This window comes from Dipodomys merriami, unplaced genomic scaffold (genome assembly GCF_024711535.1).
Source record: "Dipodomys merriami isolate MVZ:Mamm:240054 unplaced genomic scaffold, mDipMer1.0.p SCAF_151, whole genome shotgun sequence".
NCBI classification, from domain to species: Eukaryota; Metazoa; Chordata; class Mammalia; order Rodentia; family Heteromyidae; genus Dipodomys; species Dipodomys merriami.
In genome coordinates, this window is record NW_027202838.1 from 1342424 (window position 1) to 1367086 (window position 24663).

General features: G+C 45.6%; 1 pseudogene; it reads right to left on the minus strand.

Moving 5' to 3' along the window:
- Positions 1–2369: 2369 nt before the first annotated feature.
- Positions 2370–6165, minus strand: LOC138827141 (small ribosomal subunit protein eS10-like; annotated as a pseudogene).
- Positions 6166–24663: the final 18498 nt, after the last annotated feature.

Genomic DNA, 24663 nt, shown 5'->3' on the forward strand with positions numbered 1-24663 from the left:
AGGACATTCACCTTAAAAAAAAAAAGCTTTGAGTGTTTTTAGGAAGTACAATTTGTGACACACAGAACAGTCTTCTAGTGGATCTAACAGTATTCAGAGATCCAAGTTTATATTCTTTTGCATATTCTGTTGTTATAAACCATCTGGCTGGGATTTTCTAGGGTGTTAGAAGGGATTTGAAATCCTAAACAACAGTAAATATGCAGGGGCCGTAGCAAGTGATGCCCTAGTCACCAGGATCCTTATCTCCCCCCCAAAAATATTACAGTTCTTACATCTTGGGTATTGAGATTCACAGTACTTGGAAGATAGCATTGTGCTGTAACTATCCCACCTCAGGGTTTAGGGCCAGGACACTTGATAGCTTCAATGTGGCAAGAGCTGTGCCTCAAGGGTTACATACAGGTGTTTCCTCAATGAGGTTAAGTGTTAGAAGTCCTGTACCCTTTGGGGTTGGGACTTTGGGTGCTTCATAGGATTGGCAGTGGAAAATGGGACAACTCTTTTCTCACAATTAGAACCCACAAGCTTTTTCTTTCTGGCTTTTCAGAATTCTTTCTTGAACCTCAAGCTCTGTGTCCCATCTTTGTTTTCCCAGACTGTATCTATCACTTCTTTTTTTATTGTTGGTCATGGGGCCTGAACTCTGGGCCTGGGTGCTGTCCCTCAGCTCTTCAGCTCAAGGCGAGCGCTCTACCGCGTGAGCCACAGTGCCACTTCTGGCTTTTTCTGCTTATGTGGTGCTGAGGAATCAAACCCAGGGCCTCATGCATGCAAGGCAAGCACTCTACCACTGAGCCACCTTCCCAGCCCCTCTATCACTTCTTGTTGCTTTTACCTTGGTCACTGTGACCACTACAACTCTGGGTGGTCGGGTGGTGTCAATCCCAGTGCTGTTCCTGCTGCTTGCTCTGATGAGCAGTTGTCAGCCCTTCACCTGGTGGAAAGTTCTGGCTACCCCATAACCGCTTTTGCATCTGTCACTGCTTGTCTGTTTTCTTCCTGTTACTTGCTTAGCTGAAAAACTAATGATGAAAATCAAAAGTAGGCTAAAAAAAGACCGCTTGAGAAAAGCATTTTAAATGACCTACAGTTGCAACACTAGGGGGCAGCACAGAATATCTCCTAGCTGGCTTGCAAGTCGAACTGAATAGTCTGCTTATAAACAACCACAGGAGTATGATCAGTCTCTTCTAACAATGAAGAGCTGTGTTTACACAAGTCACAGACCTTCTGCAGGGCCACACTAAAATTCACTGAGGGCAGTAATGGAAAAATGTCTCATGCAAGTTAGTCTTCAGGAATTGGGGTCTCACTTCGGAAGCAAACATCTGCAGTTGTCATATTACTTCAGGTGTCCATGAGCATTCACAGCAGATTGTGCTATAGCACCAGTGCACACCAGTAGCCAGCATGGGGATTAAGATATGATCTCACTATGCAGCCTGGACTGTGTAGGGATCTTCCTGCTTTAGCCTCCTGAATTAGAACTGCAGGCATTGCCCTCATTAGAATATACAAGATTTTGGGCTAAGAATGTGGCTTAATGGTATAGTGTTTGCATAGCATGTGTAGAACCCTGGGTTTGATTCCTCAGTACCACCTAAACAGAAGAAGCTGGAAGTGGCACTGTGACTCAAGTGGTATAGTGATAGCCTTGAGCAAAAGAAGCTCAAGGACAGTGTCTAGGACCTGAGTTCAAGCCCCAGGAGTGGCAAACAAAATATACAAGATTTTCTTTAAGGGCTGGGAAGGTGGCTCAGTGGTAGAGCGCTTGCCTTGTATGCCTGAGGCCCTGGGTTCAATTCCTCAGCACCACATAAGAAAAAAGAAAAAAGCCGGAAGTGGTGCTGTGGCTCAAGTGGTAGAGCGCTAGCCTTGAGCTGAAGAGCTGAGGGACAGTGCCCAGGCCCAGAGTTCAGGTCTCACAACTGTACCAAAAAAAAAAAACCAAAAAAACAAAAAAAAACCAAGATTTCCTTTAAAATTCAACAGCAGATATTCAAATAATGAATTAGAAGTAAAAACATGAATAAACACCAGAGATCCATGATGCAGACTAAAAGCACCAGCATTTTCATTTTCTTTAAGGAATACAATTAAAACAGTAGGAGAGCAGCTACCATTCAAGGTGGATGACAGAGGGCAGATTTCACATTTTTTGGATGTGCCTCATGCTTACCAGGCAGTTATATAATTCAGTGACATTAATTATATCCACACTGCCATTACCTCTATTTTCCAACTTCCTTTTCAATACTGATGGAATCCACACAATCAGAGTAATAATCACCCCAATGATCTGCCCCAGAAACTTTATTTTTTTTCTGGCTACAAGTTTATTCAACACAAAATAATCCTCTCCATCTTTACTGGGGTGGCTGACCACATCCACGACCAAATCCACTTCTAAACTGAAATTCAGTTGCTGACCCAGCTCCAGCCTTGGCTTGCTTGCCAGCATCTGTAGGTGCCTGTCAGCTTCACCTCTTTTGAGTCTTGCTTGCCACTTGCCTCTTTTGGGCCAAGGCCTTCCAGTCTCAGGTCAACTGCCGTGCAAGGTAGCAGACACAATCTCAGGAGGCAAGTGGAGGTAATCACGGAGATACTGGATACCCTCGTTGGTTAGGTACCAATAAAAATGCCTCCAGGCAAAATGTTCCTTCATGTAGTCCTGAGACTTGAGAGACTGCATGGCTTTCATGACGTGAAGGTTGGGCACATTCTTGTCTGCCAGTTCTGGGTGCTTGGGCATGTGGACATCCTTCTTGGCCAATATAGCCCCTTCCTTAAAAAGGAGTTCATAAATGGCAATCCGGTTTTTCTTGGGCATCAACATTATGGCTTCAGGGTCCGAGGCTGAGGCTGGAAAAAGCAGAAACTTTTTTTTTTTGGGGGGGGGGGGTCCGTCCTGGGGCCTGAACTCTGGGCCTGGGCGCTGTCCCTCAGCTCTTCAGCTCAAGGCTAGCACTCTACCACTTGAGCCACAGCACCACTTCTGGCTTTTTTCTTTTTGCTTATGTGGTGCTGAGGAATCGAACCCAGGGCCTCAGGCATGCAAGGCACGCGCTCTACCACTGAGCCATTTTCCCAGCCCAAAGCAGAAACTTTTAATCTACCTTTTTTCTCTCATGAAATGGTTTATTCACTATATGTCACAGATAGTATACAATTTTCTTTTTGTGTCTATCCATGATAGATTTATAAGTTGCAGCTTTTTTATGGATGAGTCATAATCCATTTCATACATACCTCATATTTTATAAACCTGTTCACCTGATAGACACTAAGTTTCTTTCCAACTCTTTCTTTTTTCTTTTGCCAGTCATGGGGCTTGAACTCTGGGCCTGAGCACTACCCCTCAGCTTTTCAGCTCAAAGCTAATGCCCTACCACTTGAGCCACAGCACCACTTTTGGTTTTCTGGTGGTTAATTGGAGATTAAGAGTCTCATAGACTTTCCTGCCCTGGCTGGCTTCAAACCATGATCCTCAGATCTCAGCCTCCTGAGTAGCTAGGATTATAGGTGTAAGCCACCAGCGCCTGGCTTTTTCCAACTCTTGACCATTGGGAACATTGCTGATGTTATCATTGTCATGCAAGTGTGTCAGTTCTGGTTTTCAGTTCTTTTGGGTATGTAAGGAGCAACAGAATTGCTGGGTCATATGGTAGTGCTATGTTATGGTGGAAGAATGTGTCAGATTCTATCATAAAAGCTTTCTATCAGCACCAGAAATGTATGAATGGTCAATATATGTACGAGTGTTCCAAATCTTCCACAGCAGTGCTGTAATGGATCATTTTTTAACTTTTTTATTCATTTTTATTTAGCTCATGCATACCTGGAATTGTGTAACTCTGGCTAGAGTGAAGTCAGAGCAATAGTGTGTGCCACCACCCCAGTCTCCAAATGCTTTTATTCTGATAATCATTTTTTCTCTTAGAGATAACATTAGTGATTATATACGTTTTCATCTTTTTTTTTCTTCTGGTTGGTTGTGGGGCCTGAACTCTGGGCCTGGGCGCTGTCTGTCAGCTCTTCAGCTCAAGGCCAGTGCTCCACCACTTGAGCCACAGCGCCACTTCTGGCTTTTTCTGCTTATGTGGTGCTGAGGAATGGAACCCAGAGCCTCATGCATGCAAGGTAAGCACTCTACCATTGAGCTACCTTCCCATGCTGACATTTTCTTTTCTTTTTTTTTTTTTAATTTAATTTTATTTTATTTGTGAACATACTGTACAGAGGGGTTACAATTACATGGGCAGGATCCATGCTGACATTTTCATCTTTTAAAATAAGGTTTTAAGCCAGGCACCAGTGGCTCATGCCTATAATCCTACGCAGGAGGCTGAGATCTGAGGATCGTGGTTCAAAGCCAACCTGGGCAAGAAACTCCTTAAGACTCTTATCTCCAATAAACCACTCAGAAAACCAGAGGGTTTTAACTCTTTACATACCCATGTAGCTGTAACTCCTCTGAATAGTATCTTTGTAATAACAAAATTAATATACTTAAAAAGAAAAATAAGGTTTTGAACCATCCAAGGAAGATGCCAGCTTCCCAACAGGCAAATACACAAGTATCACAGCCTGTGGCTAGATGAAGCAAAATTAAAAAAAAAGAAAAAGAAAAAAAATCTATCTAAAATAAAATGAATAGCATGAGCTGGGGGTATGGGTCAAATGGTAAATCACTTGCCTGCCAAGTACCAGGCTGGGAATCAAAACCCCAGTACTGCCAAGGAATAAAATATTTTAATGTATTAGAACTTAAGGAAAAGTGCAGATAATAGTAAATGGCCCATATGGAGGTGCACACCTGTAATCCCAACTAGGAGAGACCAGGAAGTAGAATTATTAAGTTAGGATCAGTCTTCACTACATAATGAGAGTGTATCTTTTTTTTTGTTTGTTTGTTGGTCATGGGGCCTGAACTCTGGGCATGGCGCTGTCCCTTAGCTCTTTAGCTCAAGGCTAGCACTCTACTGCTTGAGCCACATCGCCCACTTCCAGCTTTTCCTGCTTATATGGTGCTGAGGAATTGAACCCAGGGCCTCATGCATGTAAGGCAAGCACTCTACCACTGAGCCACCTTCCCAGCCCTGAGGGTATCTAAAAAATAAAGATTAGGGGCCTTCTGGCTCTCAATTACTATTATCTTTGGTGTCTTTTAGGGCTCTCCACCCCTTTCTCTAGAACTGCTCTGTTCCTGGGGCTGCATACAGCAGCATATTCTGAGAAGAGTGGTAGCTATCTTGCTAGCCACCCCCAACCTGCTCCATCTGCTCCTTAAGTTATACTTTGGTCTAATTATAAGGCTACCCAGAGGGACGGGCATTTTCCTCCAGTGGGCAGGTCTCTATTTTATCGCTGTCTAGGAAGAAAGAGCAGTTGAGGCCTTTACTGAATGAGCTGAGAAACTATATATAAACTTCCTGCACAAATTCCTTCTGCAGCTATTTACATCCACGTTAGCAAATCTCTCCTTCCAGTTCTTGTCTCTTCTTATTGACAGAGAACTGGGAAATAAACCTAAAACTCCAAATATTCCTCCCATCATCTTTCCTTTCCTTAAATGCTAAGTGGCTTGCAACCTCCCAAAATGGGTAGTTTGAGAAGATAAATCCATGAGTAGGAAGGAATACTCTACATGTTACACCACTGCTTTGAGTAATAAAAAAGACCCAAGTCAGGCGCCAGTGGCTCACACCTGTAATCCTAGCTACTCAGGAGGCTGAGATCTGATGATCATGGTTCAAAACCAGACAGGGAAGTAAAGTCCTTGAGACTCTTATCTCCAATTAACCACCAGAAAACCAGAAGTGGCACTGTGGTTCAAGGGGTAGAGCACTCACTTTAAGCTGAAGAGCACAGGGACAGCACCCAAGCCCAGAGTTTGAGCCCCACGACTGACAAAAAAAAAAAAAAAGACCCAGTCTAGGCCCCTTGACTCCAAGATTTAGAGTAATGCAACACTTAACGAAACCCACTGCCTATGCTTGAGAAGTCAGGAAAATGATTAGGGGTTGTTAAGTGAAGTGGTGTAGTGAGCTGGAATTCCCAGCTCAGAAGATACAGGCAGCTTAGGCCACCTTTCAGTTTACCTTTTAGTTCTGGAAAGGCAGCTCAGTGTCAGAGGTCCTTTGACTGGAATGTCACCCAGAGAATCCCATAGCTCTTGCCACATTGCCCAGCTATGCTAGACTGAGGCCGCTGCAGGACTCACTGGGATCACAGGAATGTCAACTTCCTGCATGACTCCCTCCTGCAGCTCTTTGTATCCAAGCCTCTGCCTCTCTGATCTTCCACGCCTGAAGAAAGTCTCCAAGAAGCCCTGAGTCCTGCGGCTTTCAATTGTTCTCTGCAACAATTTTATTCCTAAGCTGTGGACATTACTTTTGGGATCACACACAGAAGCATTTTCTGTGAAAAGTAGTGGCCATCCTGCTAAACACTGTCTTCCAGCCCTGTGTTAGAGTTTATGGTCTTATCTTGTGGCTGCCCAGAGGGAAATCTTTCACTGCTGCTTAAGAAAAAAGAGCAGCCAAGGGAAACCATAGAATCCTGGCCTGGAACTGGGCTAGAACTAGGGTTCCTCTTCTGAAAGCAGAGGGGAATGGCAGGCAGAATGGCACTTAGGCCTCTCGTCAGAGGTGACTACGTGTCATAAAGCAACTGAATTCAGATGACAAACTGTAATTGTTAAGCTGGGCAGTTAAGCTGACTCTCCTTCCTTTATAGTGGTAGGGATGTTGGAAAGATCTGCAGGAGTTGGGCCTGGTAGCACAGTTGAAGACACTCTTTTATCTTGGACACGGCTGGCAGTCTGAATGTTCTGCCCCATATAGATCTCTAAATCTCACATAAGTGGTACTCCATGTCACATATTACTTTAAGAATGATGGGCTCCAGCTTGTTGGGCTGTGGCTCATCAGGACACAGGGAACATTCTTCAACTTGTTTGAGCTATGAGTACTCCAGTATTTGTTCAGTATTGGGCCTCTGCTTCGAGTCTTCACTTAACAGTTGGAATATTACATTTTGTCCTTTTGCAGATGGGTTATATAGAGCAAAATGCTTGGCCTTCAGGACTAGTGACTGTACCTGGATCACATCTCTCCCCTCAAAGAGAAATCTTCCTGTTAAAATATAAAAGGACACATATGCTCCAGTTGTCCACCTTGCAAACATTGTATCTTTCTTGCAGGAACAAAGCACAGCACCACATACATTTGTCAGCAATTGCCTCAGGGTGAACTGGTTTCTCAGACCAAAATCACTGACCTTGATTATTGTCTTTGGTGGCCAACAGGATGTTGTTGGGCTTAAGGTCTGTGTACAATTCTGTTTTGGTGTAGGTAGAGTACAGTGCTTACAATTTGGTTGAAGAGCCTCCTGGCTTCCACTTCATATAGGTGGCAGGATTTTCAGATCTACCTTGGGAGGTGTGCTCTAGTGGCCAGTTCCATTACAAGATACACATACTCTTCCTTTTTCATCACCTGATATAACCTGATGATATGTTTTGTGCCACAGACTTAAAAATATCCACCTCATTCTCTATCCAATGACTGGAGGACTCTTCCTTCCAGAGTTGTTTTTTTTTGTTTTTGTCAGTGATGGGGCTTGAACTCTGGGCCTGGGAGCTGTTCCTCAGCTCTTCAGCTCAAGGATCTACCACTTAAGCCACTTCGCCACTTCCTGTTGTCTGAGTGGTTTATTGGAGATAAGAGTCTCATGGACTTTCCTGCCCGGGCTAGCTTTCAACCACAATCCTCAGATCTCAGCCTCCTGAGTAGCTAGGATTACAGGTGTGAACCACTGGTACCCGGCCTTCCGGAGTATTTTAACTGCCATCTTAGTGTCTGTGAGGTGGTGATGGGCCAGCTTCACTTGTCCAGAGGTACCATGGTCAATGAACTTTTTCATTTGGTATTGTTTGATGATCTCCTCCTTCAAGGAGCTTAAGGATGGTTCTTCGTATCCTATCATCCTTCTGCTACAATGGTGGGTAGCAAGTCTATCTAAAATTAACTAAAATAATGGAAAACCCAGAAAAAGTAAAAAGATATACCCAAATCCAAACAATACCCCCAACCAAAAAAATCATCAGTCTAGCTTTGAGTTAGTCTGGAGGGTCACCAAGCAAGAGCTCCCAGCCCTGTTAACTGACAAAGATTGGAGCACTGTGGATTCCTATATATCCTGCATGACCTCTCACAATGGACCAGTCACAACCAGACCTAGTAATGTCATAGAAGAAATGGACCAATCAGAGTCGGATCCAGTGATGTCAGAGAAAAAGTGGACCAATCACAGCCTGCCACCATTGACACTCTAGCTCTTAGGTCTCAAAGACTGTTGCTAAAGACTCCAAGTGGACTTGAGGTTCCTATGGTCATTATCATGACATTTCTGCAACCACTGGGACAGTGATCAATGTCCTCTGACTTTCTAGAGGACTCCTACATCTTATAAATTGCTTCTGCAGAGACATGAGTCAATAGCCTCCATTCTTGATGGCCACCCTATCCTATGTCTTGTTCCAGCAATGACATGGCACAAAGGCCTCCATCCTTCTCAAGAAAGCTGTGTCCTACAACTTGCTCTTGAGGGGACAAGGTCTAGGCTGGCTTTGAACCACAATCCTCAAATGCAGCTTTCTGAGTAGCTAGAGTTATTAAGCCTGAGCTATTGGTACTCAGCTCATCTCTCACTTTTGAAGGAAATCTATTTTTGTTGGTTTTAGAAAGGTTGGTTTTAGATATGTCCTGTTAGCACTTTAAATGTGTTGCCCTTGCTGTCTTATAGCCATTCTAGTGGGGTTTTTTTGGTTTGTTTTTGTTTTTGTTGGTCATGGGTCTTGAACTCTGGGTTTGGGTGCTGTCCCTCAGCTCTTCAGTTCAAGGCGAGCGCTCTACTGCTTGAGCTACAGTGCCACTTCCGGTTTTCCTGAGTGGTTTATTGGAGATAAGAGTTTCACAGACTTTCCTGCCTGGGCTGGCTTTGAACCGTGATCCTCAGATCTTAGCCTCCTGAGTAGCTAGGATTACAGGTGTGAGTTACCGTGAGCCACCGGTGCCTGGACAAAAGTAATTTTTTTTGGGGGGGGGTCTGGTTGTGGGGCCTGAATTGTGGGCCTGGGCGCTGTCCCTCAGCTCTTCAGCTCAAGGCTAGCACTCTACCACTTGAGCCACAGCGCCACTTCCGGCTTTTTTCTTTTTGCTTATGTGGTGCTGAGGAATCGAACCCAGGGCCTCAGGCATGCAAGGCAAGTGCTCTACCACTGAGCCACCTTCCCAGCCCCAAGTAATTTTTTTTTGGGGGGGAAGGTCAGTCATGGGGCCTGAACTCTGGGCCTGGGCACTGTCCCACAGCTCTTCAGCTCAAGGCTAGTGTTCTACCACTTGAGCCACAGTGCCACTTCTAGCATTTTCTGCTTATGTGATGCTGAGGAATTGAACCCAGGGCCCCCTGCATGCAAGGCAAGCACTACCACTGAGCCACCTTCCAAGCCCCCCCATTCTAGTTTTGATGAGAAATCGATCATGAAATCATTGAAGATTACTTGTGTGTGCTATGAGTTGTGTGTCTGTGATTTTGAAGGTTCTCTGTCTTTGACTGTTTAATAAGAATGTGTCTTAGTGTAGACCTGTGAGATTATCCTAAGTGGCTTTTGTTGAGCTGCTAAATTCCTGCACATAAGGGTTCATATTTTAAATTAAAATTGGGAAGATTTTGGTCATTATCCCTTCAAATACTATGTATTTCTTTTTTTCTCTTCTTCTGGGCCTTTCATAATGCATATTTTAGTCACCTCTGTGTGTGTTCATAGAAGTATATACATATTCACAGTGTATATTATACATTACACATATTTACATTATATACACATTCATTGTATATGTGAATATAGTAATATAAACATATATACACCTACATATTTATGTGTACATTTACACACATATATTTATTTTTCATATAGCTTCTACTTTTGTGGTTGCTTATGGTTCAGAGTCTAGATTGGTACCAGCTACTCCAGAGTTAAGTTTTCCTTTTTCTTTCTTTCTTTCTTTTTTTTTTTTTGGGTCTCTTGGCCTGGGTGCTGTCCCTCAGCTCTTCAGCTCAAGGCTAGTACTCTACCACTTGAGCCACAGCGCCACTTCTGGCTTTTTTTTTTTTTTTTTTTGCTTATGTGGTGCTGGGAAATCAAACCCAGGGCCTCATGCATGCAAGGCAAGCGCTCTACCACTGAGCCACCTTCCCAGCCCTCCTTTTTATTTCTTGGTGAAAATAAACATGTGTTGGCAAGGATACTGAAACAGGTACAAGGTAGAGCTAGCCGCACTGTCTTTCTGATTTCCTGTCTCTGTCAGGTCTCTGAGCACAGGACCATTGCTTGTCACGCTCTTGCAGTGTGAGCTGTGATCTTTTTCAGTGTCATGGTCACCAGACCTGTACCCAGAAGAGGAGCTGCTTCAAAGGCAGCCTGCATAGATGTACCTGCTGATGTCAGGGTTCCCCACAGCTGCTGGGGTAGTCTGGCAGATACCCCAGTGCCAGGACTGCTGGCTGCTGACAGTTGGCTGCACAAGTACACGTTCTTTTTTACCCAAGTCAGAGGTCTGCGGTGAAGCCTGGAGGTACTGTACTGCTGGTGGCTGTGCTTGGAGCGAGGCTGGGGTGCAGAGGCCTCATTTTGCCCTGACATCTGGGGCACAACAGATGCCCAAAGCCCCTCTGGGCTCTTTCCAGAAAACATGGGCCGGTGAGGAAGCAGAAGCTTCTCAAAGCATAGGTTGGGTAAAGGAGCTGGGAGGGGTAAGCTGTTAGGGTTGGGAGGGGGGCAGGCGATGAGCCTGTATTAGTGGTCTGCCAGCTTCCAAATGAAAAGCTAGACTTGCCTGCCACCCAGAAATGTCCCTCCCCCAAAACTGGTTACACCAGAGGGTCCCATGCTGGTGAGGGGCAGACTGCCATGGGCCACAGTGGAGGGACCAGCACCATAGTGCTCACGGCTGGCAATTCAGTGTTGCCAGTGGAGGGTCCAGACATCACAGGGGGCTCTGTGGGTTCCCTATCACTGCAGAGCCAGGGAAGTTGGAGCCTAAGGAGATTCCAAGCTCTGTTGGTTGGGCACTAGACAGGCTGGTGAGTAAAGTCTTGCTGGATGGCTTAGCAGAGTCCTCGGTCTGGCCCCACAGGTGCCAGAAGTTGCCTAGCATCTCCCCAGCCAGAGAACTTGGGGGACAGCAGCTCTCCCAACATAAACACGGAGTATCCAGCGGGCTGGAGGCTGTGGTCAGTGCTGGTCCTGGAGGGTCAATACACCTGCTGCTGGAGAGAGCAGTTGCCAAGGCTTCTGGGGTAAGGGAAGCCTTCAGTAATAGGCTCATGGAAAGACTGGTCTCCCTACACAAGAACACCTCCAGCTGGTTTAACTCTTTTGTTTGGTGGGGGGGTTCACTCCTTGGGGGGCAGTGATACTGGAAGAAATTGTTAGTGTTATTATACCAAAATTAAAGCCAGCCGCTGAGGGAGCAAAAGAGAAAGGCTTGCTGAACTGTCCCATGGCAGATGGAGTTGAATCTTTGCTGCTTCTGTCTTGGCTGGCCCTGAGGCATTGTCACCAGATGATAAGTGACTGGATGCTGGCATGGAGCCTGACGGTCTTAGGGAATTTATCAGAGAGCCAGACTTGGCTTGGCTAGCCACTGGGACTACCACTAGGTGTATATAAATTACTAACTCTCTATAGTTAGGGAGTAGTGAGAAGCAGTGAACATTTTTGAAAGCCGTAACTGTTAACGTGAACATTGATCTTATTCTCATTGTCCCAAGCTCCATAGGGTCCAATCAATCACCTTTGTTCTGTTAACAGCCTTGTTAAGAATCTCATGGTTAGTCTTCTAGAGGGCGGGGGGGGGGGGGGGGGGAGGGGGGGGCTGGTTGCTTGTCCCTAGAGAAGAACACTAGCTCCATCTAAGTTTTATTTTGTGTGAGTATGTATGTGCAAGTACTGGGAGCTTGAACTCAGGGTTTAGTTGCTGTCTTTTACCCTTTTCACTCAAAGCTGGTTCGCTACTATTTGAGCCATATCTTCACTTCTGGCTTTTTTTGGTGGTTAATTGGAGGTAAAGAGGAGTTACATAGACGTTTCTGTTCAGGCTCACTTTGAACCTTGATTCTTAGATCTTGAGTAGCTAGGATTACAGGTGTGAGCCACTGGTGCCTGACTCCATCAAAATTCTTTTTTTTTTTTTTTGCCACTCCTGGAGCTTGAACTCAGGGCCTGGACTCTATCCCTGAGTTTCTATGGGCTCAAGGCAGGTGTTCTACTATTTAAGCCACAGTGCCACTTCTGGATTTTTCTGTATATGTGGTACTGAGGAATCAAACCTGGGGTTTCATGCATGCTAGGCAAGCACTCTACACTAAGCCACATTCCCAGCCCTCCATCAAAGTTCTTAAGGCTCTTTAGGGAAGTCATAGCCCTGTGTTCCTAGGAAGCAAGATGCATGCTGGGTAGGAAAGAATTTCAAGCCTCACAGCAATGGGGGACTGAAAGGGCTCCCATGTCATTGGATGTGGAAGAATCAGCGCAATTGGATGGCATACACATCTGGCTACTCCTGTGACCAGAAGACAGAGCTCAAACTTGCTAGACAGGCAAAGATCCAGGAGGAAGGAGGAAGGTTCAGCATGCAAGGGTTTAAGGACAATGTCTGTAAACTGTAGAGGAAATGAAGGTTCAGAAGATAGAAGTGACTTCTGACAATCCTGCTGGTGGCAGCAGAATACAGGAAGAGCCTTAGTGCCCTGCACCCCAGGACATAGCTTACCTGCAGTGAGCTGGAGGCTATGAGGTCTCCAAGAGAGTGGTGGCATTTAAGGAAAGCCCCGGGATCATTTGCCCTGTGGCAGATACAAGAGGCAGCAGGCTTGGACACCACACTATCTGTCTTATGTTTAGCCTAGATGTCATAACAGCATTTAGATTCATGGGACCAGAGACTGAATGCCCCAGGACTCTAAGCCCAACTGAAAACTAAAGGGGTGACCATCAACACCAATGATACCAAGGGAGTGAAGAGCTGGGGAAGGAAGGTAGGGAGTATGGTGGGCTTGGACAGGGGCACAAAAGAGAGATGCACCTGGACACTGATGGCTCACACCTGTGATCCTAGCTACTCAGGATGCTGAGATCTGAGGATCACTGTTCAAAGCCAGCCCCAATAGGAAACACATACATACATACATACATACATACATACATACATACATACATACATATGTGTATATGTATATATATTTTTTTACTATATATATATATATAGTAAAGATACTGTACAGAGGGGTTACAGTTACTTGAGTAAGGTAATGAGTACATTTCTTAAGCACTGTTACCCCCTCTGTTTTTTCCCTACCTTCCCTCCCTAACTCCCCTCCCCCTGCCAAGTTGTAAAGTTCATTTTCAACACAGTGTCTTGTACATCTCATTGTTCCAATGGATCAATGTGTATCCTTGTTTCAGCATTTTGTTATTTCCCTTCCCCTCCCCAAATTAGAAAAATGTATATACAAGATGCAGGGCCCACGAGACTCGTCTCCAATTAACCACCAAAAAGCCAGATGTAGAGCTGTGGCTCAAGTGGTAGAGAGCTAGCCTTGAGCAAAAAAGCTCAGGGACAGGCCCACGACCAGACCACATGCAAAATAAAAACAAAGAGTTTATATTCGTATTAAAGGATTTGGAATTTGAGCAGATAACAAAGATGACCAGGTCTCAGGGGGGATGGGTAACAGTAGGGTACGTTGCTAAAATGAAGCTGGGCAGACCAATGACAAGATGGAGGCCTTGTAGAGAAGAGGGCCCAGAGGACCCTCTTTTGGTCCAGGAGAGTTTTTGTCAGCAGGAATATAACACTGAGTAATCTCAGGGATTTGTCCACACCATATTCTGGTGTTCTCTATTGAGGATGTCTGCTTTTGTCACATGTTGTTTTATGAATCCATTTACTTGCCTGCTTCTGATTGGCTGTGAGCAGATGAAGGAGACAACCATGTGTTGAATCTCCAGTGCCTACCACCACATTCAGTAGGATAGGCAAAAGCACTAGACCCTATGGAGAGGCTGGATGAATATGCATTCAGGGCATGGCTTTTACACACCCTTCTCTCCTCTGAAGTAGTCGTGAATCCTCCAGGTCTTCATTCATGTTCAAAGAAGTCTTCATGCTCAGTCAGGATCATCAGGGGGCCTTGCTAAACAAACATGGCTGGACTCCACATCAAGTTTCTGGATTGAGGCCCAAGAATTTGCCAAACGACAGGTGATAACCACAGTCGCATTTTTTTTTTTTTTTTGGGTCCGGTCGTGGGGCCTGAACTCTGGGCCTGGGCGCTGTCCCTCAGCTCTTCAGCTCAAGGCTAGCACTCTACCACTTGAGCCATAGCACCACTTCCGGCTTTTTTCTTATGTGGTGCTGAGGAATCGAACCCAGGGCTTCGAGCATGCAAGGCAAGTACTCTACCACTGAGCCACCTTCCCAGCCCCCCACAGTCGCATTTTGCACCTTGATAATCATGGAAGGATTACCTCTGGTTATCATCCCCGAGTGATGCATGAGACTGTTTTTAAACTCCAAAGATGATGAGATTTCATGGGCAACTTTCAATGTTTTATCCAGAAAACTTCCCAAATACCAGAATGAGATCCAGACATACAATCAAGCTAGGATGTTTTATTTCTCTGCAGAGGACCACTCGCTGTCAAAGAGCGGCCCCAAACTCAAACAGCTCAGGAAATATAAAGGCAAAAACACAGAGGCCACTTGCAGGTGATCAGTGGTAATTTTGCAGTCAGCAAGAAAGCAAAACTAGCAGTCTAGCAGTTAGTGATTTTTAATGGCAATTACAATTTCAGTAATCAATTAATGCAAAGTTCTCATCCTAGATTTTCCCTTTGTTCCTGGTATTGGGTTAAACTGATATTGACAAGAACATACTCTAACCTCTCCCTAGTTTTTATCTATTATTGAATCTCAATAACCCGGTGTTTAACCCCTGATTTACTCAAGCCTTTATCTCAGGGTTATTGACTAACCTGGAGGTCTTCTTCTAAAGGGAGATCCTACCTTTCAAATTGGTCTTATTCTTATTAATAATAAAAGCTAATCACAAAAGGTCAAGTTCCATGTTTTAGTATATTTGCTGAGCAAGCATAATCACAAAAACCAGACATTGGTGGTTAGCCTTGCAGACTGTCAGCCCTATTTTTACTTGCTTTGCAGCTGTTGGCAAATGTCAAGCTACAGTTTTGTTCCCCTTTCTGAAGTGTTTTTTTTTTTCCCTGAAGTTTTATTTTTTAGATCCTGGGACTTAATTATCCCAGTTCAGTTTCTTCTTTCTTAGTCTAATTAATAATCTGTTTGCTGGGCTGGGAAGGTGGCTCAGTGGTAGAGCGCTTGCCTTGCATGCAAGAGGCCCTGGGTTTGATTCCTCAGCACCACATAAGCAGAAAAAGCCGGAAGTGGTGCTGTGGCTCAAGTGGTAGAGCAATAGCCTTTAGCTGAAGAGCTGAGGGACAGCGCCCAGGCCCAGAGTTCAGGCCCCACGACCGGACCCAAAACAAACAAACAAACAAAAAATCTGTTTGCTTTAACCTGGTCCTAACGTTCAGGTGAGATAGGGAAGCAGATGGGGTCTGATCATGGAGGTGACCTTTTTTCCCTAGCTCTGAGCATAAAAAGAACCTCAGGGACATTGCCCAGACCCTGAGTTAAATCCCAGGACTGGCAAAAAACACCCCAATCCTGCAACAAGTGAATTCTTTTTTTCCCCCATATTGTCACTCATTGTCTTCATTGTCACTTGAACCCTGAGTCTGGTCAGACTCAGAGCTCATCCCTGAGCTCTTTAGCTCAAGGCTAGCACTCTACTACGTTGAAGCACAGTACCACTTCTGGTTCATTGGCAATAGGAACCTCATAGACTTTCCTGCCTAGGCTGGCCTCGAACCACAGTCCTCAAATCTCAGTCTTCTGAGTAGCTAGGATGATAGGCATGAGCCACTGGTACCTGGCAACAAGTGAATTCTTGAATGTTATAGAAACAAGTTTTTAAACAATCCACAGTTCCCATTGGCTGTTCATACCTGTTATCCTAACTACCCATCAGGCTGAGATGTGCAGATCACAGTTCAAATTCAGCCCAGGCAGAAAAGTCTGTCAGAGGCTTATCTGCAAGGAATTGCTGAAAAAAAAAAAGCCAGAAGTGGAGCTGTGGCTCAAGTGGCCTAGGGATTCCAGCCATGAGCAAAAAATCTCCAGGACAGTGCCTGAGCCTGGAGTTGAAACCCCAGTACTACTGAACATGAACACATGCCCACCCCCATGCTAATAAGTGAATGGGGTTGAACAATACAGCATGCTCACTATACAGCCAATAATGCTACTCAACCTCTTCACAGGGGCTGTGGGCTGAGATCTGGAGGGGCAGGCATGGGGAAGGACCTCCCCTTTCCCCACATGCACCAATCACTCACAAAGAGTCCACATTTTGTCACCCAGGGTGATTTCTTCAGCCAACCATAGCACATCACTGTGCCCTCCATCCAAGGCTGGTGCAGGCAGGGACCAGAAGTCGATTTGCAGAAATCAGGTGCACCTGTGCCCCAGCCCCATCCTGCCCCAACCCGCCCCAGGCCTGTCCCCCAGGCCCTCAACCCCCTGGGCCAAGAGCACATCCGGTGAGCACAGGGCAGGGAAGGAAGTGGCACCGTGGCATGTGGACTTTCCACAGAACATGGATTGGGAAGGGAATCTGAGGCCTGCTTGACTTTCTTGCCTGGTCTGGCCTCTAACTCTGAGCTTCAGATCTCAGTCTCCTGAGTAATGATGAACAGAGGCCTGAGCCACTGGCACCTAGCTTCCCATTTTCTTTTATTTCAATACATGCAATAGGAAAAGTTGCTCAGTTTGCTACACAGGCATTTGTAAAATCAATACTGTAGTAGTTGTTCCATATGTACGTGTATTGCTCTGCAACACATAATGTTGAGTTTTTTTTTTTTTTTATAAGTACTGGGGTTAGAAGTCAGGACTTTTTGCTTTTTAGGTAGTTGATCTGCCACTTAAGCCACACAATCTTCAACTCTCTCTCCCTCTCTCCTTTGGTCCTTTTCTCTCTTCTCTCCTTTTATCCTGTCTTCTTTCTGTTAGTTTTGTACTTCCTTCAAGTTTAAAATTGAGAAAAATAAGTTTCAGAATTGTGAAATTGACTTTAATCACCTGAATATTGAAAAGAAAACAAAAGTGTGTGTGTGGTAATACCATGGAAGATACATATATCTTTAATGAATGTGGTTCCTCTTTGACAGGAATCTGATGCAGTGAATGTGTACTGATATGTGCACATGTGAACATGTGTGAGGTCAGCAAAACTGGGTCACTAAGAAAAGTAACCTCACTAGGCTTAGAATCTGGATTCAAATAGCAATTCTTACATTAGATATAAAAGTGCCTTATTTCCATTGGACATTGGTGGCTCACACCTGTAATCTTAGCTACTCAGGAGGCTGCAATCTGAGGATTGTATTTCAAAGCCAGCCTGGGCAGGAAGGGCTGGGAAACTCTTATCTACAACAATCTACCAGAAAACCAGAAGTGGTGCTGTGGCTCTAGAAGTAGAGCTCTAGCCTTGAGCTGAAATGCTGAGGGACAGCACTCAGGCCCAGAGTTCAAGTCCCTGACTGACAAAAAAGCCTTATTTCTTATGTTTAAGTGAGTATATTAGAAATTTTATTTATTTGGCATCTTTGAAGTGTTTTGAATGATCTTTAAATCATGTACAAAGAGTTGCCATTGAACAGTTTTTTGTGGTTCTGGGTTTTGAACTCAAGGCTATCACTGTCACCAGCTCTAGAATTCTGTCCTTAGAGGAAGGGGATGGCATGTTTTGAATGGTTAAAAAAAATGAAGTCATGGGGGGGGTAGTTGTGGAGGTGGGAGGGAAGGGATGGTAGGGGGAAAACAAAGGAGGAGGCAACAATGCTCAATAGGAAATGTACTCATTACCTTGCTCATGTAACTGTAACCCCTCTGTACAGCATTTTTACAATAAAAAAGTACAAAAAATGTTGGTGTTGGGGGAGAGGGGAGATGGGAAGGGATGGGAAGGGGAAACAAAGGAAGAGGCAACAATGCTTGATAAGAAATGTACTCATTACCTTGCTCATGTAATTGTAACCCCTCTGTATGGTCCTCTTAAAATAAAAAAAAAATGAAGTCATTTCTCAAGTGTGGACATCTTCTCTCTGTACCTTGTTATTTCCATACTCCTTAGGACGTACCTGCTCATTCCTGGCAGAAGATCAACATCCTCATCCATCCATCCCATTTTTCTTAATTTTGCAGGACAGATATTAAATTCTTGACTTTGTTCTTACCCCTTCTTTACATTCATCTACCTTTCTCTTTGGGACCCTGCCCACATCTTCCTTTGAAGATGTTGATTTTGTTGAACTTTGACTTCGTCTTGCTAAGGAATTACAACATCTGAATTCTTCTTTGACTCTGCAGTGTTTTAGTTAACACATCTGTACACAGTCACTGAAAATACAACATATTTAGTCTAAGTTTATGGACTAATTCTGCTTTCTACACAAGGTAAAACATGAAACTTTTGTCTCTCTGGGCCTGACTTACTTCAATTAACATTTTTTTCCAGGCATTCCAATTTCTTCATAGATGATGTAATATTTATAAATCCACTGTGACAGTTTGCATGGGACAGGCACATAAAATTGTTGGAAAGCATGATTGTGAATGAACTTGTCAATGGCTTCTTATCCTTCCCCAAATCCCAGGTAGAAGCTAAAGCCTCAGAACATTATCCATTCACACCATGCTTTTTGCCAGACACTCAGCTGAGTATCCCTTAGAATCAGGGACCATGTTTCACACCTCTACGCTTTATGTACTTGCCACAAAATGTACCCTTTATTTATATTTTTCCTAGTACTGGAACTTGAACTTACTGTCCCTTTTACCACTCAAGGCTGGTATTCTACCACTGGAACCACAACTCCACTTGCAGTTTTTTTGAGATTAGAGTGTCATGGGATTTTCTGCCTGGGTTGGCTTTGAATCTTTTTACTCAGATCTGAGTCCTCCTGAGGATCTGGAATGACAGGTGTGATCCTCTGGGATCTCAGCCCTCCTGACTAGCCAGAATGCCAAGTATGAGTTACCAACATCCAATCTTCAATTAGCTTAGTAGGGATAAGCTGTTTTTCTCCTCAGAGTCAAGGCCATGACTATTGATTATTGCAGGGTCCTCATGGTCTGCCATAGATCAATGGCATTATCATAGCCCCAGACTGTCACATATCTGGGAACCCAGACCAGTTACTTTGCTCTTTCATTGGGTGGCTCGAGCTTCTGGTCAGACATCAGGCCCACTCTGTCTCTGCTCCAAACAGCTCCGTGATTACCTCAAGGATACCATGGGGAAGAGTTCAAGAAGAAGAGGATGAGCTGGAGACATAACTGTAGGTAGCAACGACAACATGATCTCTCATTTATTTTGAAATGGACACTTCACTTTACATTTCTTGTACAAAGACTGTCTCAGAGTCTATACATACATTCTAAAATCACTACTTTGCCTAACTAACAACCACATCATCATCAGGTCACTTGACAGGAGAACTCTTCCATATCACCTTAGAAACAGGCTGAGTGACTGGTCAGCAACCAATGTGGGAGCCTCTGGGCTCCTGGGGCTCAGGCTACTTCATGACTTGGTGCCCATGGGAAGGACCTGGAACTTCTGCATCACCACCTGCTCCTCCTCCATGCTGTGCTGCAGATCCTGGCACCCACGTACCACCTGTGGGTCCATCAGGACATACTCTGGTTCCATAGGAACATAGAACGGGTCGTTGGAATCACAAGAAAGGGGGGTTGAGGGGCCCTGGGTGAGGGGAAGAGAGAACAGATTATCATCAGGGAGGGGATGTGGGTGCTTCCTAAGTTGGTCACGGAGGACAGGAGGTAGCCTGACTGCTTCCCTGTGGTTGTGGACCTCCACAAGGTGGGTCAGCTCATCCCTACATGTGAGTACACCATCTAGGCCACGCCCTCAGCCCCCAATCCTTCTGCTAGAGGTAACAGCTTGTGCCAGTATGAGGACCCCAGACCCTACTGGATCCGAGAATGGGTGCCAGCTCATCCAACCTCTCTCATTCATCCATGGGGGTGAAAAGGACTGGGTGCTCGTCCTAGACTCTGCATGTCTTGGGAGATCTCCATGACCCCACAGAAGAAGTGGCTCTTTCTCAGTCACTTTGGATGGGACTCCCATGATGCAATTTCCCCAGCAACCTTCTTCCTTGGTTAAGAGCTCAGAATGAGAGGCAGTAGCCCAGGCTGACTTTCTATAACCCCCTCAGAGCAGGCTCGTGTGTTTACCCGGGGACCATGGCTAGTTGGACCAGCCCAATAGCACAGCTAGGGGAGAGGGCCCCTGACTGAAGCTGGGATGGGATAGTTACTGAACATAGGAATTGATGGAATGGGCTTAGGGTCCCCAGGTCCTCTGACTCAAGGACCCCTGTGGGGCTGAGCTGTAGCACCCCTCCCACCCTGTACCTTGTGGTCCCCGGTTGGGGAGCTTGAGTCCATGTTCACGTAGTTGACATCTATGAGGTTCTGCTTAGGTTCTGGACGGAGGGCACTGTGAGGAGTGGCAGGTGATGGACCCCAGCATTGCTATTATGAGTTGGAAAAGTCATCAGTGAATGGAGGAAAATGAGTAACCCTCCAATTAGGAAAGTACAGCTCCTGGTATGGGTGCTGTCTGTAGAAAAGTCTGGTTGCAATCCTCCATGGGTCCTGTCCATGGCATACACCTGGTGGGCAACTGGTGTTACGTGCACTCAGGAAACCTGAACTCCAGCTAACCCATCCTTCACCTGCCACTCTTGCCAGAGATCTGGTCCCCCTTCCTATCCAGGTTCTGTTGTATCCTGGCCCCATTCAGCACCAGAGCCTCAACACTGTCTGGGAATCCAAATCCCAAAGGCTCATTCTGATGAGGAATGCAGGAGTCCTGTATTCTGCATTCTCACTGCTGTCACAGCCAGTGGATCCATTCTCTAGATGCTTTCGCGGCACTACTGTGAACTGGGCAGCAATGATTTTCCTATACTTTCGGTGGAGGACCCTCTGGGCTCTTTTCCACTGTCCCCAGACTATGCATGGGCTCTCCACTTGAAGAACTGCTCTGCTCAGTCTGGTGTCTGACCTGGACCCCCTGCACCACACTTGAAAGTCTCTTTAGAGCATGCTTCCCTAAGTGGATACCACAACTACCTGTGCCCAGGGAGTTACCACAGGAGACACAATCACATACACATGGAGGGTGTAGAGTGAGGTTAGCTGAGAATAGATACCAAAAGACTTACAGAAACAACATGGGTCCTCTTGGTGTCTTGTAGGTCCGGGCTAGGGATGCTGTGTAGGGGGCCTGGCCCGGGGCCATGGTCCTGGCAGGAGCTGCAGGTAAGGGCGCTGTCTCTGTGGGAGGATCCAGTGAGCATCACACAGCCCCCAGATGCCCTTGTACACCTGAGCTGAGGGACTCTGCGTTGAGGTAGGCCTCAGGGCAGGTGCCCCCCCCAGGAGATGAGGAGATATCAACCAAGAATAGCATCCAGCTCTCCTGATGCTTGCACATGATGCTTGGGCCCTCATGCTCACCTACAACCATCCACAGGATGACACTCACATGGCTTGCTGTGATCTGCAGCGTGGCTGTTCCAGATCAGCCCTGCTGTCCAGGTTCTGCAATGGTGGCCTTCCTGGAATGGGAGCAGGGACTCGGGTGACTCATTAGAGCATGGTGTCCTCACAGAGAGCACATACATACTATGTTCCTGGCGTCCCTGGGGCGACATACTCTGACCCCCAGAGCCCCACTGATCCCTCAGGTCCACCCTGTTCCGTGTGGGCAAACCTAAACACAGGCAATTCAGATTTTCTTCCTTCCTCATCTCTAGTCATTCTGCCTCTGATAGTTTATGGTCCAGAATAGAAAACGGGATTATGTGGGCCAGACAGATCTATGTCTCCCCAGATCTATGACTGACTATTTTTCCCCCTCTACAATATGTCAAAAATGAAAGAGAAAAAGAAATAAGAACCCCGAGGCAGGAGTTCAGGGGTAGCTTGGATGACACAGTGAAATTCCATTTGCTAAACATTCCCCGACAAAAACAAATGGAGAGCCAGACACCAGTCGCTTATGCCTGTGATCCTAGTTACTGGGGAGGCTGAGATCTGAGGATCATGGTGTGAGGCTGACCCCAAGCAGGAAATACATAGAACTCTTCTCTCTGGTCAACTGCAAAAAATCTGGAAGTGATGCTGCAGCTCAAGTGCTAGCAGGCTAAGCTTGAGCAAAAAAAAAGCTCAAGGACAGTGCCTAGGTCCTGAGTTCAAGCCCCGGGACTGTTACACATACAATCCCCTCCCTCCCAAAAAAACAACAAAATACCAAGATAGAATCCTCTGCTATAAAACTTCCATTGGAAAACAAAACTGCAAACATTTTCATGGGTCCATAGATATACATCTACATGAAAGAAAACTTACAAGCCAGCAAGCGGTTGGTATACATGAAAAATGAAAAGCTGAATGGCAGATGGCCAAGGAGGTAGTGTCTAGAGCCCCAAAGACACGTTGAAAAAGGTCTTTGCTTCATCATAACCCACCTTTCTCAGTTGCCAACTATCATCAGGGACAGGAGTCCCTCTGGCAGTCAGCCAGATCCTTCTTCTCTTTGGCTATTTTCCCTGGTGAGGAGAAAGACTTAGTGATATCATGGCTCTCCTCACTACAACACTGTGACATCTACCTACCTGTGCCCTGGTCAATCTCCACAAAGCCACAGATCTGACAGATGCTGTCTACCCATTTATTCATATCCTCCTCCGTCTCGGCTAATAGGTAGAAAGGGCGGTCAGTAGTCTCAATGCAAAACACAAAGCCATCTGGCTGTCTCATGGTTTGGAAGTTCACCTCGGCATCTACCCACTGGCAGAGGCTCAGATCGATGCCCCGCAGGGGCTTCTTGGAACGGTCATTCTTATAGTATTCCACAACATCTGGGTCACCGCTCATCTTGCCACTCCGGAGGACAAACCAGTGTTTTCTCCAGACCTAGTTACCACCAGGAAACACAAGAGAGGGAAAATTCACATGACTTAACTTCAAAGATTTGAATACAAGGATGATAGGTATTGGGCCTGAAGGCTGCACAGAATCTCTACCTCCCTTTTGGATTTTGGCAGTGTCTGCCACAGGATATGAATTTAGAACACATAAGTAAACACCAGAGCATCTAGAAGGATCATGAGATGGGAAAAGGAAATAGAACATACAACTTCTATTTTTTTCTGATTTAGTTTTCTGTACCCTTTGTCTTGTATGTAAGTTTATTTGATCCCTGGAAGGGAAAGGGATTCACAGAAAAAGCAGGACAAAGGATGAACTAATGCAACCATGATACTCACTAGACACTGTGTTGGAAATGAACTTTCCAACTTGGGGGGAGGAGAGTAGTGAGGGTTAAGCAGAAGAAAATGAGGAAGGTGGTAACAATGTTTAAAAAGAAATGTACTCAGCAGGGCACCCGTGGCTCACACCTGTAATCCTAGCTACTCAGGAGGCTGAGATCTGAGGATCATGGACGGTTCAAAGCCAGCTCAGGCAGGAGAGACCGTGAGACTCCTATCTCCAATAAACCACCAGAAAACTGGAAGTGGTGCTGTGGCTCAAGTGGTAGAGCGCTCACCTTGAGCTGAAGGGCTGAGGGACAGCGCCCAGGCCCAGAGTTCAAACCCCACGACCAGAAAAAAAAAAAAAAGAAATGTACTCATTACCACCTTACTTAGGTAACTGCAATGCCCCCCCCCATCACCTTTATAATAAAGATAAAAAAAAAACACTTTTCCTATGTGAAAATGAGGTTCTGTTTCCATCTAAAATCCCAAAGAATATTCTCCTTTCAAAAGCACTCCTGCAACAAGCAAACTCTTGAATATTAGAGTACCAAGTTTTAAAAATTCTGCAGTTCCAGCGACTTACACTTCTCATTTTAACTACTCAGGAGGCTGAGATGTGAGGATCGTTGTTCCATGTCAGCCATGACAGAAAAGTCTATCAGACTTCTGGCATAGCTGTAGATTAAACTGTCTAGAGCTCATAGACCAGCAATAAAGCTCAAGGCCCTGAGTTGAAACTCCAGTACTTGCATGCACGACCACCCCACTCCACCCCCAACACTAATCAGTGAACAGTTAAACCCTACAGCATGCACACAACCTAGTCATAAAAACAATAACGTGATTCAGCCAATTTCCACAGGCTGCTGATCTGGAGGGGCAAGCCCAGGGGAAGACCCTTTCTTGGCCTGTACCCCAGCAGGTAGAATCAGGGTGATGGGACTCCTGCCTTGTGGATCTGTGTTCTCAGTCTGTAACACCTGCAGTGTGAACCTCACTCACTCTGCAGTGTCTGTGAAGGGGTGAGGGAGGGACACCCATCCCCAACACACAGCGGGGCCTGTGCCTTGACCCTGACTGCTTCCCCTTCTGCA